The sequence below is a fragment of the Sapajus apella genome, unplaced genomic scaffold (genome assembly GCF_009761245.1).
Source record: "Sapajus apella isolate SASKATOON/1434 unplaced genomic scaffold, GSC_monkey_1.0 scaffold53, whole genome shotgun sequence".
Lineage (NCBI taxonomy): Eukaryota > Metazoa > Chordata > Mammalia > Primates > Cebidae > Sapajus > Sapajus apella.
The window spans coordinates 6484664-6502804 of record NW_022436993.1 but is presented as its reverse complement, the minus strand read 5'-3'; the positions used below and the strand labels follow the sequence as shown (position 1 = coordinate 6502804).

The 18141-nt window shown below is 37.7% G+C and overlaps 1 protein-coding gene and 1 non-coding gene across 2 annotated transcripts in view; one reads left to right on the top strand and one right to left on the bottom strand.

The window, feature by feature from the left end:
* DNAJC1 (DnaJ heat shock protein family (Hsp40) member C1) overlaps positions 1–18141 on the bottom strand; it is a 223175-nt gene that overhangs the window by 145068 nt on the left and 59966 nt on the right. The gene's annotated exons all lie outside the window — the stretch shown is intronic.
* Positions 10107–10212, top strand: LOC116527274. The gene has a single exon (XR_004258467.1). It is a non-coding gene; the product is annotated as a U6 spliceosomal RNA (small nuclear RNA).

The following is an 18141-nucleotide window of genomic DNA, read 5'->3' as shown; positions in this document are numbered from 1 at the left end:
ATGGCATGTCAGCAAAAACAGCATGTTAGGGAAGTCCAAGTTCGCCCCTCCACAAAACTGGCAAAAACTGTCAGAATCAAATTTATCTGATCTCTGAAAACCAGTCAAAATTTACAGCAATTAGGCAAGCACTTAAGAAAAAGACGATTCTCTAAGGGTCTTAAAGATGCCAACAATAGTCCTTGGTTAGGTTCCTGGTACCAGAGAAAGCAGAGTTCACCTTGTTCTCAAAGAGCTGTGGTTTTGTTTTAACCTCTCTGTTGGCTTAAACTGTATAAAAGGGCTTGCTTTTACTTTGCCAAACTCAGAACTCTATCAGGGCAGATAGGCCATTTGTCATAAACATTTAAAGTCTTATTGATTTATTGATTGATTGAAACAGGGTTTTGCCATGTTGCCCAGTCTGGTCTCAAATTCCTGAGCTCAAGCAATCCACCTGCCTTGGCCTCCCAAAGTGCTGGAATTACAGGCACAAGCCACTGTGCCTGGCCCAAAGGCAAATGTATTAGCTAGTGCTGAATGGGATAAGGGGTAGCTACTGAGGCAAACAATGGATGTAATAAATTGTTTCTATAAATATAGAAAAAAGCTTGTAAGGATACAGAAGTATTTTTATAGAGCTATACATATGTTTGTGTTTTAAGCTAAGTGTTATGAAAGAGTCAAAAAGTCAAAAAATTTAAAAGTTCATAAAGTAGAAATGTTACATAGTAAGCTAAGGTTGATTATCAAGAAGCTTGGGGATATGAGGAAAATCTGGTTGTGACATCTGTCACCCCACTGATCATGAGGTTTGATTCGACTAATCTGGCTGGCTAGGCTGGTGTTCCCTTCTTCCCTCACGGCTCCATGTGCGTCCCTCCCAAAGCTGCATGCTTGGTCGAACAGGATGACCATCCCCGATAGAGGAGGACCAGTCTTTGGTCAAGGGTATATGAGGAGCTGCACTCCCCTGCTAGAACCGCCAAACAAGCTCTCAAAAAGTTTGGGAAGACAGACTGAAGAATGAGATGTTTTAGGGACTAAGGGCTTTGAAAGCTCCTACATATTCCTTGGAAACTAGAAGGCCATGTTCATGCCCAAGACAGAACATAGGCTCAGAAAAACTTGAGAAGGCCCTAAGTTCTCAATTCTGGCTGATCTTCAGGCTCTGCACTACCAGAAACTGAAGCTAAGAAACATGTAAACTATCCAATTGAATGTTGAAGGCATGACCCCAAGATATACATGGTCTACTAGCAAACACTGGAAATATATATATATTAGTATTCATTTATTTATGTGTATATGGTTATATACCACATAACAATATTTCCATTAACAATGAATAGCATATATGATGGTGGTCCCATAACAACACAATGGAGCTAAAAAATTTATATCTTCTAGTGATATCTTACCCTTCTTAATGTTATACTGCAATGTATTACTCATGTGTTTGTGGTGATGCTGGTGTAAACAAACCTACTGTGCTGCCAGTTCTATAAAAGTATAGTCTATACAATTATGTATTGTACATAATATTTGATGATAATAAATGACCATGTTACTGGGTTATGTATTTACTAAACTACTACGGTTATTTTAGAGTGAACTTTTTTAAAAAATATGAAGCACCTCAGGCAGGTCCTTCAGGAGGTATTCCAGAAGAAGGCATTGTTATAAAAGATGACAGTTCCATGCATGTTACTAATCCTGAAGACCTTCCAATTAAATGACATATGATATTAGCGATCGTGACCCCGTGTAGGCCTAAGCTAATGTGTGTTTGTGTCTTAGTTAACAAAAAAGTTTAAAAATTAAAAATTAAATAATTTTAAATATAGAAAAAAGCTTATAAGGATATAAAATATTTTTATACAGCTATATATGAGTTTGTGTTTAAAGCTAAGTGTTATTACAAAAAAGTCAAAAAGTTAAAAAGTTTATAAAGTAGAAATGTTACATAATAAGCTATGATTAATTAATTACTGAAGAGATCATATAATTTTTTTATAAATTTAGTGTAGTTTAAGTGCACAGTGTTTATACTATAGTGTACAGTAACATCCTAGGCCTTCACATTCACTTACTACTTATTCATTGACTCACCCAGAGCAACTTCCACTCCTGCAAGATCCATTCACAGTAAATACCTTATATACATATACTTTTTGCCTATTATACTGGGTTTTGTTTTACTGAGATGGAGTTTTGCTCTTGTTGTCCAGGCTGGAGGGCAATGGCACAACCACTGCAACTTCCACCTCCTGGGTTCAAGTGATTCTCCTGCCTCAGCCTCCCAAGTAGCTGGGATTAGACGCGCCTGCCTCCATGCCCGGCTAATTTTTGTATTTTTAGTAAAGACGGGGTTTCACCATGTTGGCCAGGCTGGTCTCGAACTCCTGATCTCAGGTAATCTGCCCACCTCGGCCTTCCAAAGTGCTGGGATTACAGGCGTAAGCCACTGTGCCTGGCTTATATATTGTATTTTCACTATGCTTAAATATGTTTAGATACACAAATACTTTTGTGTTACAATTGCCTACAGTGTTCAGTACAGTAACATGCTATACAGGTTTGTGGCCTAGGAGCAGTAGGCTATACCATATAGCCTAGAATTGTAGTAAACTATACCATCTAGATTTGTATAAATACACTGTGATATTCACACAAAGACAAAATTGCCAAGTGATGTATTTCTCAGAATGCATCCCTGTCATTAAGCAATGCATGACTATATATTTCTGGGTCCAAGTGTTAAGAAAATATCTGCCAAATCATTAGTTGACCAGGGATTCTAAGATAACTGAACAGAAATTCTAGTGGCCATACACAGCACAGAATATAAACTTTACAAAAGTGTCTATTTCAGAAAAGTCTCTAAATAAACAACACCAACTACAATAAACAGCAACAAAAACATCTAAGAAAGTAGAAAAATATCACTGCCACATTATATATCTGAAACGTCTAATGCTCAGTGAAAAATTATGAGGCATGCAAAGAAACAAGAAAGTATGATCCACACACAGAGAAAAAAGGAATTAACAGAAACTGTCCCTGAGGAAATCCATATATAGGATTTACTATACAAAGTCTCTAAATCAGTTTTTTAAATATGCTTGAAGAGTATGTACAAAGAACTAAAGGAAAATATGAGAATAATGTCTCACATAATTGAGAATATCAACAAAAATAAACTTTAAAAAGAAACAAAATAGAAATTCTGGACTAGAAAAATGTAATAATTGAAATGAAAATTTTACTAGTTGAGGCTCAACAGCAGGTTTGAGCAGGCAGAAGAAAGACTCAATGAACATTTAGATAGATCAATAGAGATTGCCTGATCTGGGGAGCAGAAGGGAAAAAAAAAAGAAGAAAATGAACAAAGCCTAATAGGCCTGTGGAACACTATTAAAAGCACCAACAAACATAATGAGTCTTCAAGAGGGAGAGGAAAAAGGGGCAGAAAACATATTTGAAGAAGAAAATGACTGCAACTTCAAAATTTTGATGAGAGACATAAACCTACATATCTAAGAATCTCAACAAATCCCAAGTAGGAGAAAATTGAAGAAAACCTAGAAACATTATAATCAAACCGTTAAAAGAAAAAGAGTCCTGAAAGCAAAAGAAGCAACTTATCATGTACAAGGGATCTTCAATAAAGTTAACAGCTAATTTCTCATCAGAGATTATGAAGGGTAGAAGGTAGTAAAGTAACAACAAAAGAATCTGTCAACCAAGAAGTCTACATCCAACAAAACTATCCCTCAAAAACAAAATAAACTGTGATATCCCAGTGAAAAAATTAGAATTCACTGCCAGAAGACATGCTTTATAAGAAATACTACAAGGAGTCCTTCAAGCTGAAAGAAAAAAAAATACTAGACAGTAATTCACATCAGCACAAATAAATAAAAAAACACTGGTAAAGACAATGCTGTGGTCTAAATGTTTGCATCCTTCCAAAACTCATGTGTTGAAATCTAATCCCCCATGTGATAATACTAAGAGGTGAGGCCTTTGAGAACCGATTAGGTCAAGTGGAATTAGTGCCCTTGTAGAAGATGTCCCATAGAGCTGTCCCTTTTTTGCCCTTCTGCCCTGGGAGGACACACAGAAGGTACCATTTATGAGGAATGAGCCCTCACCAGACAGTGAAAATGCTAGTATCTTGGTCTTGGACTTCCCAGTCCCTAGAAATGCGAGCAACAAATTTCTGTTGTTTATAAATTACCGAGCATAAAGTATTTTGTTATAGCATCATAGAGTACGACAGGCAACTACATAGATAAATATAGAAGTCATTATTAATGTATTTTGGTCAGCAACTTCAATTTTACTCTACATGATTTAAAAGACAATTACATAAAGCAGTAATTATACATCTCTGTTATGGATAAATAATATAAATCTATGTCTATGGCATACATTATATACATAAAAATGTAATCTATGACAATAAACAACATAAGGAAGAGAGAACAGTGTTTGTTAGAGGAGCAACATTTTTTATTATTTTTTAAATTAATTTTAAATTTTTCTTTCTTGCATCTCACATTCTAGCAAAAAGTTTTACATGATTGAAACTAAACTGGTATTAATACACACTGGACTGCTATAAATTAAGACGTTAATTATAGTTCCCATGGCAAAAATTAAGAATATAAAGATCTACAGTAAAAGAAATGAAAAGTGAATCAAATAGTATGCTAGAAAAAAAACTGAATACAAAAAAAGGTAGTAATGGATGAACTGGAGAACAAAGAAGACATACAATATACAGAAAACAAATAGCAAAACAGCAGAAGTAAGTCATTCCTTATCTGTATTTTCTTTAAAATTAAATGGGTTAAACTCTCCAATTAAAATGAAGATATTGACAATGAATTCAAAACAAACATGATCCATCTACAGTAAGTCCTCGCTTAAGGTCATTAATAGGTTCTTAGAAACTGCAACTTTAAGAAAAATGACATATAACGAAAAAAGTTTTTTTCACGTCATAATGAAACAACATTGAAGGAAATGATGTTACTTAAAGACCTACTACAAGTGGTAGTTTCTAAGACTCTACTAATGATGGCAAGTGAGGATTTTTTTTGTACATTGTGTCTATAGGAGACTCACTTTAGAACCAAGATACAGAAAGGTCAAATATGAATGGATGAAAAAAAGATAATTCCTTGCAAACAGTAACTAAAAGAGAGCTGGGTGGCTATACCAATATTAGGCAAAATCAATTTTAACACAAAAATGGTTACAAAAGACAAAGGACATTATATAATGACAAAAAAGTTCAATCCATCAAGAAGATATAACAATAAAAATAACATAAACATGCACCTAACAGAGCCCCAAAATATATGAAGATTTAACAGAACTGAAAGGAGAAATAGACAATTCTATAGTAATGGAAACTTCAACACTACTTTTAATAACGACTAGAACAATCAGAAAGAACAGTAAGAAAACAAAAGACTTGAACAACAGTATAAACCAACTAGACACATCTAACAGAAAGATACAGAACATTCCACCCAAAAAGAGAATATACATTTTTCTCAAGTGCATATGGAATACCAGTCAAGATATACCATATTTTAGGCTATAAAATAGGTCTCAATAAATTTTAAAAGACTGAAATTATACCATGTTATCTATATTCTCCAACCATAATGAAATGAAATCAGAAATCAATGACAAAAGGAAATTTGAAAAATTCACGAGTATGTGAAAATTAAACAATACACTTTTAAACAATAAGTAATCAAAAAGGAAATTAGAAAATACTGTGATAAGAATGAAAGTGCCATTATGTTGTCTCTCCCTAAGATAACTGTGAATGTGTTAGAAGACTATCCTCAGTAGCAGGAGAGAAACCTATGGTCTTTTTAAAAGAATAAAACTGAAAAGTTCTTTCTTCTATTATGTTTAGAATGTTTGAGACTAAAATAGGAAAGGCCATAAAATATCAGGGTTTTATCACTTGTTAGATATTCTTTTTGGATTCATTCCTTCTGGAAGATTTTAGTTCATTAATGTTAATAGTTAATTATAACTATTTTTCTAATTTAAGACAACTGAGGATTAAGTAAAAACAAAATTAAATCACGATATTTAGTGTTTAAAGTTAAAAACAAATCACTAGAGAAGGATATGAATGAAAATGAAAACAACATGCTGAAATGTAGGATGCAGTAAAAACAGCGCTCAGAAGAAAAAAAAGAAAAGAAAAAAAAAAAATTTCAACCTAACTTTCTACCTTCCATGGTCCCTATCCTAAGTTTCACTATGTAATAGCACTGAAAAATCTGCCTTAGGTGACCTAAGGGAAGTTTTTTATTTTACTTTGTATCAGGGATTGGCAAACTATTTCTGTAAAGGAACAGACAATAAATATTTTAGGCTTTGTGGGTCAGTCTCTGTTATAACTATTAAATTCTGCCACTGTAGTGAGAAAGCAGCCACAGATAATACATAAACAAATAGGTATGGTGGTGTTCCAATAAAATTTTATTATAAAATCAGGTAGTGGCTGCTTTTGGTCCAAGGACTGTAGTTTGCTGACCTTGATTTTAATCAATGGATTGACAATAATCTAAAACTCATTATATTTATACAGTGTCTCCACAAATGTGATACCCACATTTTTAGGTGTGCCAGGTAGTAGAAAAATATTTGGCTAGCTAGCCAAAATGAAAAACAAAAGACCTTATCCAGAATCTGACCAAGTAAACTCTTCTTTTTTTTTTGAGACGGAGTTTCGCTCTTGTTACCCAGGCTGGAGTGCAATGGCCCGATCTTGGCTCACCACAACCTCCGCCTCCTGGGTTCAGGCAATTCTCCTGCCTCAGCCTCCTGAGTAGCTGGGATTACAGGCACACACCACCATGCCCAGCTAATTTTCTGTATTTTTAGTAGAGATGGGGTTTCACCATGTTGACCAGGATGGTCTCGATCTCTTGACCTCATGATCTACCCGCCTCGGCCTCCCAAAGTGCTAGGATTACAGGCGTGAGCCACCGCGCCCGGCTAGTAAACTCTTCTTAATGAAACTTCCTACTTCCTTGAAAAAGACTCAGGAGTATTAAATTGAAGGGAAGATCATTTATTTGGCTATCAGGTTCACTGGAGGGAAGATAACATTCATTCAAACTATATTTAGGAACTTCAAACTCTAATTGACATCTGGGACCCTTAATTTGTATAGTGTTACTAATCAAGACCAACTGCCTCAAAGTTAGTACAGTCAATGCACTGCATGACATTTTGGTCAATAATGGACTACATATATGATAGTGGTTCCCATAAAATTATAATGGAGCTGACCTAAATATAGGAGTACCATTTTAAATCTTTTTACTTTATTTTTACTGTACCATTTCTATGTTTAGATACATAAATACCACCGTGTTACAATTGCCTACAGTATTTAGTAACATGTTTAGTAACAATAGTCTAGAAATAGTAGCCTAGAAACAATAGTCTATACCACGCTGCCTACGTGTATGGGTAGGCTATACCATCTAGGTTTATAAAAGTGCACTCTATGATTCTGGAACAACTACAAAATTGCTCAACAATGCATTTCTCAGAATATATCTCCATCATTAAGCAATGCTTGACTGTAATTCCACGTAATCTTTCTCACCAGGTCTTTGGATCATTTTTGTACCTGATTTATTGATTAAATGCTCAAGCTAAACTCTTACTAATGACTTAGCCCTCTTTACTCCGAACATCACAGGTAAATTTAGCAGTCAACACAGCTTCCTCACCCCACCTGAAACCTCTCAAAAAAAAGCTCAACCAAAAAACCAAAACAAACATAGGTGTCTGTACCCGAGTGCATTTACCCCTAGAAGAATTAAATAGTAGAGACATTTAAAGGAAGTTGTCTGGTGAGTGGATCAGGAGGATGAGGCAGGAAACTTGAATTCATCACAATATCTTTAGGATTACAGGCTTTTATACCAGATGCATATAAAACTTAAAATAAATTGAAAAAAGAAAATGTTTTAGAAATAAGTTTCAAAGTAAAAACTAATTTTCCATGACAAATACAAATAATAAATACAATAATATAGTTTACTTCATGATAAATTTTAAATCTGGGCTTCTATGGCCAATATGCTATAAAAGAAGTAGCACTTTTTACACTGAAACTATACTTTTTCATAGTATGGTTTGGAGCTCCCCAAATTTGCTCCTTCTTTAGTCTTTCTTTTCCAGATAAATGGCACCATTCTCTACCCAACAGCCTCAACCAAATATCTAACAGTAAACCTCAATATTTTTTTTCTTTTTTTGCATCAGACTCCTGATAGAATTCACTAGCAATCTACGTGCTTCCATGATTCTAGCCCAAATCACCTATTATTGCCCATCTATGGGACTCTGCTCAAAGTATACCCTGTTTCAAATATCATGGCTCCTATGGTAGATAAAATGGATATTTATTCTGCCTTAGAGTCCTGCACTGTACAAAATAACTTTGTACAATGATGAAAATGTTCCGGATCTGCACTGATATAGTAGCCACTAGATACATGTGGCTACTGAGCACTTAAGATGTAAGTACCATGACTAAAGAATGAGTTTTAAATTTTATTTAATTCAAATTCATTTAAATTCAAATAGTCACATGTGGTCAGTGGCTATTACACTAGAAAACACATTTCTAGAGTGCTTTCCCATAACATAGAGACTATAAAGCTAAAAACTAAAAGTTATTTAGGTTCTGTGAATCAGAAACATTTTGATATAGAAAGAAGAAATGGGGAAAAAGACCACTTCTGATAGCAAATGAGGTCACTGGCTTTTCTGTGACAGTATTTGCTGAGGTCCTAGTATTGAACAATTATGGGTTGTTGGGTACTCCTTTGAGTGAGGTTGGGTATGGTTCTGGAGCAGGCAGCAGCTGCAGTGGCTGACTGATCCTGGTAGTTTCCTTGTCCCAGTGACTTCCTAATTGTAGCAATCACAGTATGGGGCACAGGTGACAGAGACTGGATAAGTCAAGGATAATCACAGGGGAGAGATAATTAAAATATTGTGGAAGAGTGGCTATGAATTTCTCTTGGATAATCTGCAAAACAGACAGAATCAAGAGTCTGTAAAAAAAAAAAAAAATATTAGTCGGCTGGGCACGGTAGCTCACGCCTGTAATCCCAGCACTTTGGGAGGCCAAGACGGGGGGATCACCTGAGGTCGGGAGTTTGAGACCAGCCTGACGAACATGGTGAAACCCTATCTCTAGTAAAAATACAAATGAGCCAGGCATGGTGGCGCATGCCTGTAATCTCAGCTACTTGGGAGGCTGAGGCAAGAGAATCGCTTGAACCCAGGAGGCAGAGGTTGTGGTGAGCCGAGATCGTGCCATTGCACACCAGTCTGAGCAACAAGAGTGAAACTCTGCCTCAAAAAAAAAAAAAAAAGTTATTAAATCATGTTGCGCACCTTAATGTATACTGTTTTTGTCAATTATACCTCAATAAAGCTGGAAAATGAAGAGAAAAAAATATTATGAGAACTTTTGATGAATTAGATTGGGGTAAGGTTGTAAATGATAGATAGCTTGTTGGTATCAGACTTGCATAAGCAAGGACACTGATATCACTTGCAAAAATAAGAAAACACTGGAAGAACATCAGTAGGTCAGAGAAGACCATGAGCTTGCCAAGTAGGAGGTGTTTTTGAAATAGTTAAGTGGAACTGTCAGTTAAGCATCTGGACACATAGGTCTCAAACTCAAAGCAGTAGTTTGTATTACATATATATAAATGTAGATGCTATTGGTATATGAAGAAAAGTCAAATCATAGGCATAAAGGAGATTGCTTAAAGAAAAACAGAAGAGTGGTAATATATGAAGGGTTAAATGAGCTTTGAAGAATGTCAGCATTGTCAGTACTGCTGATGTTAGGTAAAATGAACACTAAAAGTTATCAACTAGACCAGCTATTGTGAAAATCTTTGGTAATCTTGGGAACAGCTGTTTTGCTAGAGTAATAGGTACACATACCTAAGCAGAGTGACATAAAATGAAGAGAAATCTGGCTGCTGAACAGAAAAAGATATGTGGCTAAAAGACTTTATTTTCTTTATAAAGAAACATATCTGCTCGCTTCGGCAGCACATATACTAAAATTGGAACGATACAGCGAAGATTAGCATGGCCCCGTGCAAGGATGATGTGCAAATTCGTGAAGCGTTTTTTAAATTTAATAAGAAAAAAGAGAAATGTAACTACTTAAATACTGATGAGAAAGATGTAGTTGAAAGAGGGCTTTAAATATAGGTGATAGATAACGTAACTGACTGTATGTTTCCAGAATAGTTAGGGGTAAAGAATAGAATCCAAAATATGGGAGAAAAGCTGGCATTCAAAGAGGAAGCACCACTAGCAGGAAGAAGGAGAGGACACAAGTAGGTCTAAGTCTGTTGGTTGGTTTTAAAATAAAAGTAACTGAATATAAATGTTATAGATGCTGACCACGTATACATGTCATGGCCAGTAAAAGTTGAGAAGGGAATTCTTTTAATTAACAGGCATTAGTGTGCAAGTTGATGGTAAGAGAGATCTTTTATATCCTTCATCACAGGTGTCTGAAAGTTCACAGTAAGAGAAAAATGGACATGTGGATAGAATGGAGATAGGACTGGTAAGATAGTCTGCACAATTTTGCCCAGCTGTTCTTTAAAAGAAGATCTACAGCGCTTAATTCTACATTTAACTTAACCTTTTCTCTCCAAATTAGTGTTTCTTCATATTTTCAACTTTATACAAAATAGTTGATAATTTAGTAATTTGAGAAGTGATAAATGCGAAATCAAAAATCATATTAATCACTGAATAAATTAATTCAAATTCCTTGCTTTTGTTTGTATATACCACTATTACATAGAAATATTTTATAACCTATATATTTTATACCCAAATGGCCATTAAATACATTAAAAAGTACTCAATTTCCTTAATTATAGGGAAAAAGCAAATTAAGGTCAAAGTAAGATACCACTACATACCTACCAGAATGGCAAAATAAAAAGATAACGTATCTTTATAAATACTGTATCTTTATAGAAAAGATAATTAGTCCCAAATGTTAAGGCTGTAGAGCAACTGCAGCACCAACCCACTCTGACTCTGCAGGAGGGAGGATACACTACTATAACCATCTGAAAACAGTTTGGCGGTACCTACTAAAGCTGAACATACACAAACCCAGCAATGATGGAGCAATTTCATTTCTAGGTATATAAACAACAGAAATGCATATATAAGCTCATTAAAAGGTAGTACAAGAGGTCCCTGGGCAAGATGGCTGAATACAAACAGCTCCGGTGTACAGCTTCCAGGGAGATCGACACAGATGGCAGGTGATTTCCACATTTCCAACTGAAGTACCTGGTTCATCTTACTGGGACTGGATGGACAGTGGGTGCAGCCCAAAGAGGGTGAACCAAAGCAGGGTGGGCCGTTGCCTCACCCGGGAAGCACAAGGGACTGGGGAACTCCCAATCCTAGCCAAGGGACCCATTAGGGACTGTTCTCTGCAATCCAGCACAGAAACTGTGCTTTTCCCATGGTCTTCACCACCCACAGACCAGGAGATTCCCTCTGGTATCTACACAACCACCAGGGACCTGGGTTTCCAGCACAAAACTAGGCCGCCTTTTGGGCAGAAACCGAGCTGGCCACAGCAGTTTTTTTTCATACTCCAATGACGCCAGGAACGCCAGCGAGACAGAACCATTTACCCACATGGAAAAGGGGGCTGAAGCCAGGGAGCCAAGCAGTCTGGCTCAACGGGTCCTACCCCCATGGAAACCAACAAGCTAAGATCTACTGGCTTGAATTCTCAGCCAGCACAGCAGTCTGAGTTCGACCTGAGACGTTTGAGCTCGGTGGGGGAAGGGGTGTCCACCATTGCCGAGGCTGCAGTAGGCGGTTTCAACTCTGCAAGGTAAGCAAAGCTGCCAGGAAGTTTGAACTGGGTGGAGCCCAACACAGCTCAGCAGCTGCAGGCAGTCTGTCTTGTTAGTTGTCCTTGGTGGGCACGGCATCTCTGAAAAAAGGCAGCAGACTGTCAGGGACTTAAAAATAATGCCCCCACCTTCCTGGGACAGAGCACCTGAGAAAAGGGGCAGGAGTGGGTACAGCTTGAGCAGATCTAAACTTTCCTACCTGGCAGCTCTGAAGAGAGCAGTGGATTTCCCAACACAGCGTTCAAGCTCTGATAAGGCAGAGACTGCCTCCTCCAGCGGCTCCCTGACCCCTATGCTGATTAGGAGACACCTCCCAGTAGGAGCTTACAGACAACTCATACCAGAGAGCTCTGGCTGGCATCTAGTGGGTACCCCTCTGGGATGAAGCTACCAGAGGAAGGAACAGGCAGCAATCTTTCCTGTCCGGCAGCCTCTGCTGCTGATTCTAAGGCAAGCAGGAACTGAAGAGGACCTCCAGCAAACTCCAGCAGACCTGCAGGAGAGCAGCCTGACTGTTAGAAGGAAAACTAACAAACAGAAAGAGTTTTAACATCAACAAAAAGGATGTCCACTCAGGGACCCCATCCAAAGGTCACTGAACTCGAAGACCAAAGGTAGATAAATCCATGAAGGGAAGAAACCAGTGCAAAAAGGCTGAAGATTTCTCTTTTAAGGGATCACAATACCTTGCCAGCAAGGAAACAAAACTGGACGGAGAGTGAGCTTGACAAACTGACAGAAGCAGGCTTCAGAAGATGAGTAATAACAAACTTCTCCAAGCTAGAGGAGTATGCTCTAACCCAATGCAAGGAAGCTAAGAACTTTGAAAAAAGGTTAGATGAGGCCGGGCGCGGTGGCTCAAGCCTGTAATCCCAGCACTTTGGGAGGCCGAGGCGGGTGGATCACGAGGTCAAGAGATCGAGACCATCCTGGTCAACATGGTGAAACCCCGTCTCTACTAAAAAAATACAAAAAATCAGCTGGGCATGGTGGCACGTGCCTGTAATCCCAGCTACTCAGGAGGCTGAGGCAGGAGAATTGCCTGAACCCAGGAGGCGGAGGTTGCGGTGAGCCGAGATCGAGCCATTGCACTCCAGCCTGGGTAACATGAGTGAAACTTCGTCTTAAAAAAAAAAAAAAAAAAAAAAAAGGTTAGATGAAATGCTAACTAGAATTGCCAGTTTAGAGAAGAACACATAAACGACCTGATGGAGCTGAAAAACACAGCACGAGAACTTTGTGAAGCATATACAAGTTTCAATAGATGAATTGATCCAGTGGAAGAAAGGATATCAGGGACTGAAGATCAACTCAAAGAAATAAAGTGAAAACACAAAATTAGAGAAAAAATAATGCAAAGAAATGAAGAAAGCCTCCAAGAAATATGAGATTACATGAAAAGGCCAAATCTACGATTGATCAGTGTACCTGAAAGTGAAGGGGAGAATGAAACCAAGTTGGAAAACACTCTTCAGGATATTATCCAGAACTTCCCCAACCTAGCAAGGAAGGCCAACATTCAAATTCAGGAAATACAGAGAACACCACAAAGATACTCCTTGAGAAGAACAGCCCCAAGACATAATCATCAGATTCACCAAGGTGGAAATGAAGGAACAAATGCTAAGGGCAGCCAGAGAGAAAGGTCTGGTTACCTACAAAGGAAAGCCCATCACACCAACAGTGGATCTCTCTGAAGAAACCCTACAAGCCAGAAGAGAGTGGGGACGAATATTTGACATTCTTAAGGAAAAGAATTTTCAACCCAGAATTTCATATCCAGCCAAACTAAGCTTCATAAGCGAAGGAGAAATAAAATCCTTTACAGATAAGCAAATACTGAGAGATTTTGTCACCATCAGGCCTGCTCTATAAGAGGTCCTGAGGGAAGCACTAAACATGGAAAGGAACAACTGGTACCAGCCACTGCAAAAACATACCACATTGTAAAGACCATCAACACAAGGAAGAAACTGCATCAACTAATGGGTAAAATAACCAGCTAGCAACATCATGACAGGATCAAATTCACACATAACAATATACACCTTAAATGTAAACAGGCTAAATGCCTCAATTAAAAGTCACAGAATGGCAAATTGGATAAAGAGTCAAGACCCATCAGTGTGCTATATTGAGGAGACCGACCTCACGTGCAAAGACACACACAGGCTCAAAATAAAGGGATGGAGAAATATTTACCAAGCAAATGGAAAGCAAAGAAAGCAGCGGTTGCAATCCTAGTGTCTGATAAAACAGGCTTTAAACCATCAAAGATGAAAAGAGACAAAGAAGGGCATTACATAATGGTAAAGGGATCAATGCAACAAGAAGAGCTAACTATCCTAAATATATATGTACCTAGTGCAGGAGCACCCAGATTCATAAAGCAAGTCCTTAGAGACCTACAAAGAGACTTAGACTCCTACACAATAATAGTGGGAGACTTTAGCACCCCACTATCAATATCAGACAGATCAACAAAGCAGAAAATTAACAAGGATATCCAGGACTTGAATCAGCTCTGGACCAAGTGGACCTAATAGACATTTACAGAACTCACCACCCCAAATCAACAGAATATACATTCTTCTGAGCACCACATCACACCTATTCTAAAATTGACTACATAATTGGAAGTAAAATACTCCTCAGCAAATGCAAAAGAATGGAAATCTTAACAGTCTCTCAGACCACAGTCAATCCAATTAGAACTCAGGATTAAGAAACTCACTGAAAACCACACAACTACATGGAAACTGAACAACCTGCTCCTCAATGACTACTGGATAAATAATGAAATGAAGGCAGAAATAAAGATGTTCTTTGAAACCAATGAGAACAAAGACACAACATACCAGAATCTCTGGGACACATTTAAAGCAGTGTGCAGAGGGAAATTTATAGCACTAAAAATGCCCAACAGAGAAAGCAAGAAAGATCTAAAATCAACATCCTAACGTCACAATTAAAAAACTAGAGAAGGCCAGGTGCAGTGGCTCATGCCTGTAATCCCAGCACTTTGGGAGGCCAAAGCAGGCACATTGCCTGAGCTCAGGAGTTCAAGACCAGGCTGGGCAACACAGTGAAACCCCATCTCTACCAAAATACAAAAAATAAGCCAGGCATGGCAGTGTGTGCCTGTAGTCCCAGCTACTTGGGAGGCTAAGGCAGGAGAATTGCAAGAACCAGGGAGGTGGAGATTGCAATGAGCTGAAAGCACACCACTGCACTCCAGCCTGGGTGACAGAGTGAGACTCTGCCTCAAAAAAAAAAAAAAAAAGAAAGAAAGAAAAAAGAGGAACTAGAGAAACAAGAAGAAACAAATTCAAAAGCCAGCAGAAGACAAGAAAAAACTAAGATCAGAGGAGAACTGAAGGAGATACAGACACAAAAAAAACCTTCGAAAAAAAGCAATAAATGCAGGAACTGGTTTTTTGGAAAGATCAACATAGATAGACTGCTAGCCAGACTAATAAAGAAGAAAAGAGAGAAGAATCAAACACATGCAATAATGATAAAAGCAGTATCATCGCTGATCCTGTAGAAATACAAACTACCATCAGAATACTATAAACACCTCTACGCAAATAAAAGATAAAATCTAGAAGAAATGGATAAATTCCTGGACACTTACACCCTCCCAAGACTAAACCAGAAAGAAGTTCAATCCCTGAACAGACCAATAACAAGGTCTGAAATTGAGGCAGCAATTAATAGCCTAGCAATCAAAAAAATGTCCAGGACCAGATGGTTTTACAGCTGAATTCTACCAGAGGTACAAAGAGGAGCTGGTGCCATTCCTTCTGAAATTATTCCAAACAACAGAAAAAGAGGGAATCCTCCCTAACTCATTTTATGAAACCAACATCATCCTGATACCAAAACCTGGCAGAGACACAACTAAAAAAGAAAATCTCAGGCCAATATCTCTGATGAACATCAATGTGAAAATCTTCAATAAAATATTGGCAAACCAAATCTAACAGCACATCAAGAAGCTTATTCATCATGATCAAGCTGGCTTCATCCCTGGAATGCAAGGCTGGTTCAACACACGCAAATCAATGAACGTAATCCATCACATAAACAGAACGAAAGACAAAAACCACATGATTGTATCAATGGGCAGAGAAGGCCTTCAACAATACTCAATAATCCCTTCATGCTAAAAACTCTCAATAAACTAGGTATTGATAGAACATATCTCAAAATAATAAGAGCTATTTATGGCAAACCCACAGCCAATATCATACTGAATGGGCAAAAGCTGGAAGCATTCCCTTTGTAAACTGACACAAGAATGCCCTCTCTCACCACTGCTATTCAACATAGTATTAGAAGTTCTGGCCAGGGCAATCAGGCAAGAGAAAGAAATAAAAGGTATTCAAATAGGTAAAGAGGAAGTCAAATTGTCTCTATATGCCAATGACATGATTGTATATTTAGAAGACTTCATCATCTCAGCCCAAAATCTCAAGCTAATAAGCCACTTCAGCAAAGTCTCAGGATACAAAATCAATGAGCAAAAATCATAAGCATTCCTACAGCATTCCTATATACCAATAACAGACAAACAGCCAAATCATGAGTGAACTCCCATTCACAATTGCTACAAAGAGAATTAAATACCTAGGAATACAACTTACAAAGGATGTGAAGGACCTCTTCAAGGAGAAGTACAAACCACTGCTCAAGGAAATAAGAGAGGACACAGATGGAAAAACATTCCATGCTCATGGCTAGGAAGAATCAGTATCATGAAAATGCCCATACTGCCCAAAGTAATCTATAGATTCAATGCTACGCCCATCAAGCTACCACTGACTTTAACAGAATTAGAAAAAAACCACCTTAAATTTCATATGGAACCAAAAAAGAGCCCACATAGCCAAGACAATTCTAAGTCAAAAAAAAAAAAAAAAAAAAAAAGCTGAGGCATAATGCTACCTGACTTCAAACTATACTACAAGGCTACAGTAATCAAAACAGCATGGTACTGATATCAAAACAGATATCTAGACCAATGGAACTGAACAGAGGCCTCAGAAATAACGCCACCCATCTACAACCATACAATCTTTGACAAACCTGACAAAAACAAGCAATGGGGAAAGGATTCCCTATTCAATAATGGTGTTGGGAAAACTGGCTAGCCATATGCAGAAAGCTGACACTGGATCCCTTCCTTACACCTTATACAAAAATTAACTCAAGATGAATTCAAGATTTAAATGTAAGACCTAAAACCATTAAAACCCTAAAAAAAACCTAGGCAATACCAGTGAGGACACAGGCATGGGCAAAGACTTCATGACTAAAATACCAAAAGCAATGGCAACAAAAGCCAAAATAGACAAATAGGATCTAATTAAACTATTGAGCTTCTGCACAGCAAAAGAAACTATCATTAGAGTGAACAGGCAACCTTGCAGTCTACCCATCTGACAAAGGGCTAATAATCCAGAATCTACAAAGAACTGAAACAAATTTACAGGATAAAAAGAAACAACCCCATCAAAAAGTGGCCAAAGGATATGAACAGACACTTCTCAAAAGGAGACATTTATGCAGCCACCAAACATATGAAAAAAACCTCATTATCACCGGTCGTTAGAGAAATGCAAATCAAAACTACATTGAGATACCATCTCATGCCAATTAGAATGACAATTATTAATAAGTCAGGAGACAACAGATGCTGGAGAGGATGTAGAGAAATAGAAACACTTTTACACTGTCGTTGGGAGTGTAAGTTCAACCATTGTGGAAGACAGTGCGGTGATTCCTCAAGGATCTAGAACTAGAAATACCATTTGACCCAGCAATACCATTACTGGGTATATACCCAAAGAATTATAAATCATTTTATTATAAAGACACATGGACATGTACGTTTACTGCAGCACTGTTCACAATAGCGAAGACTTGGAACCAACCCAAATGCCCCTCAATGACAGACTGCATAAAGAAAATGTGGCACATACACACCATGGAATGCTACGCAGCCATAAAAAAGGATGAGTACATGTCCTTTGCAGGGACATGGACGAGGCTGGAAACCATCATTCTCAGCAAACTAACACAAGAACAGAAAAACAAACGTCTCATATTCTCACTCATAAGTGGGAGTTAAACAATGAGAACACATGGACATAGGGAG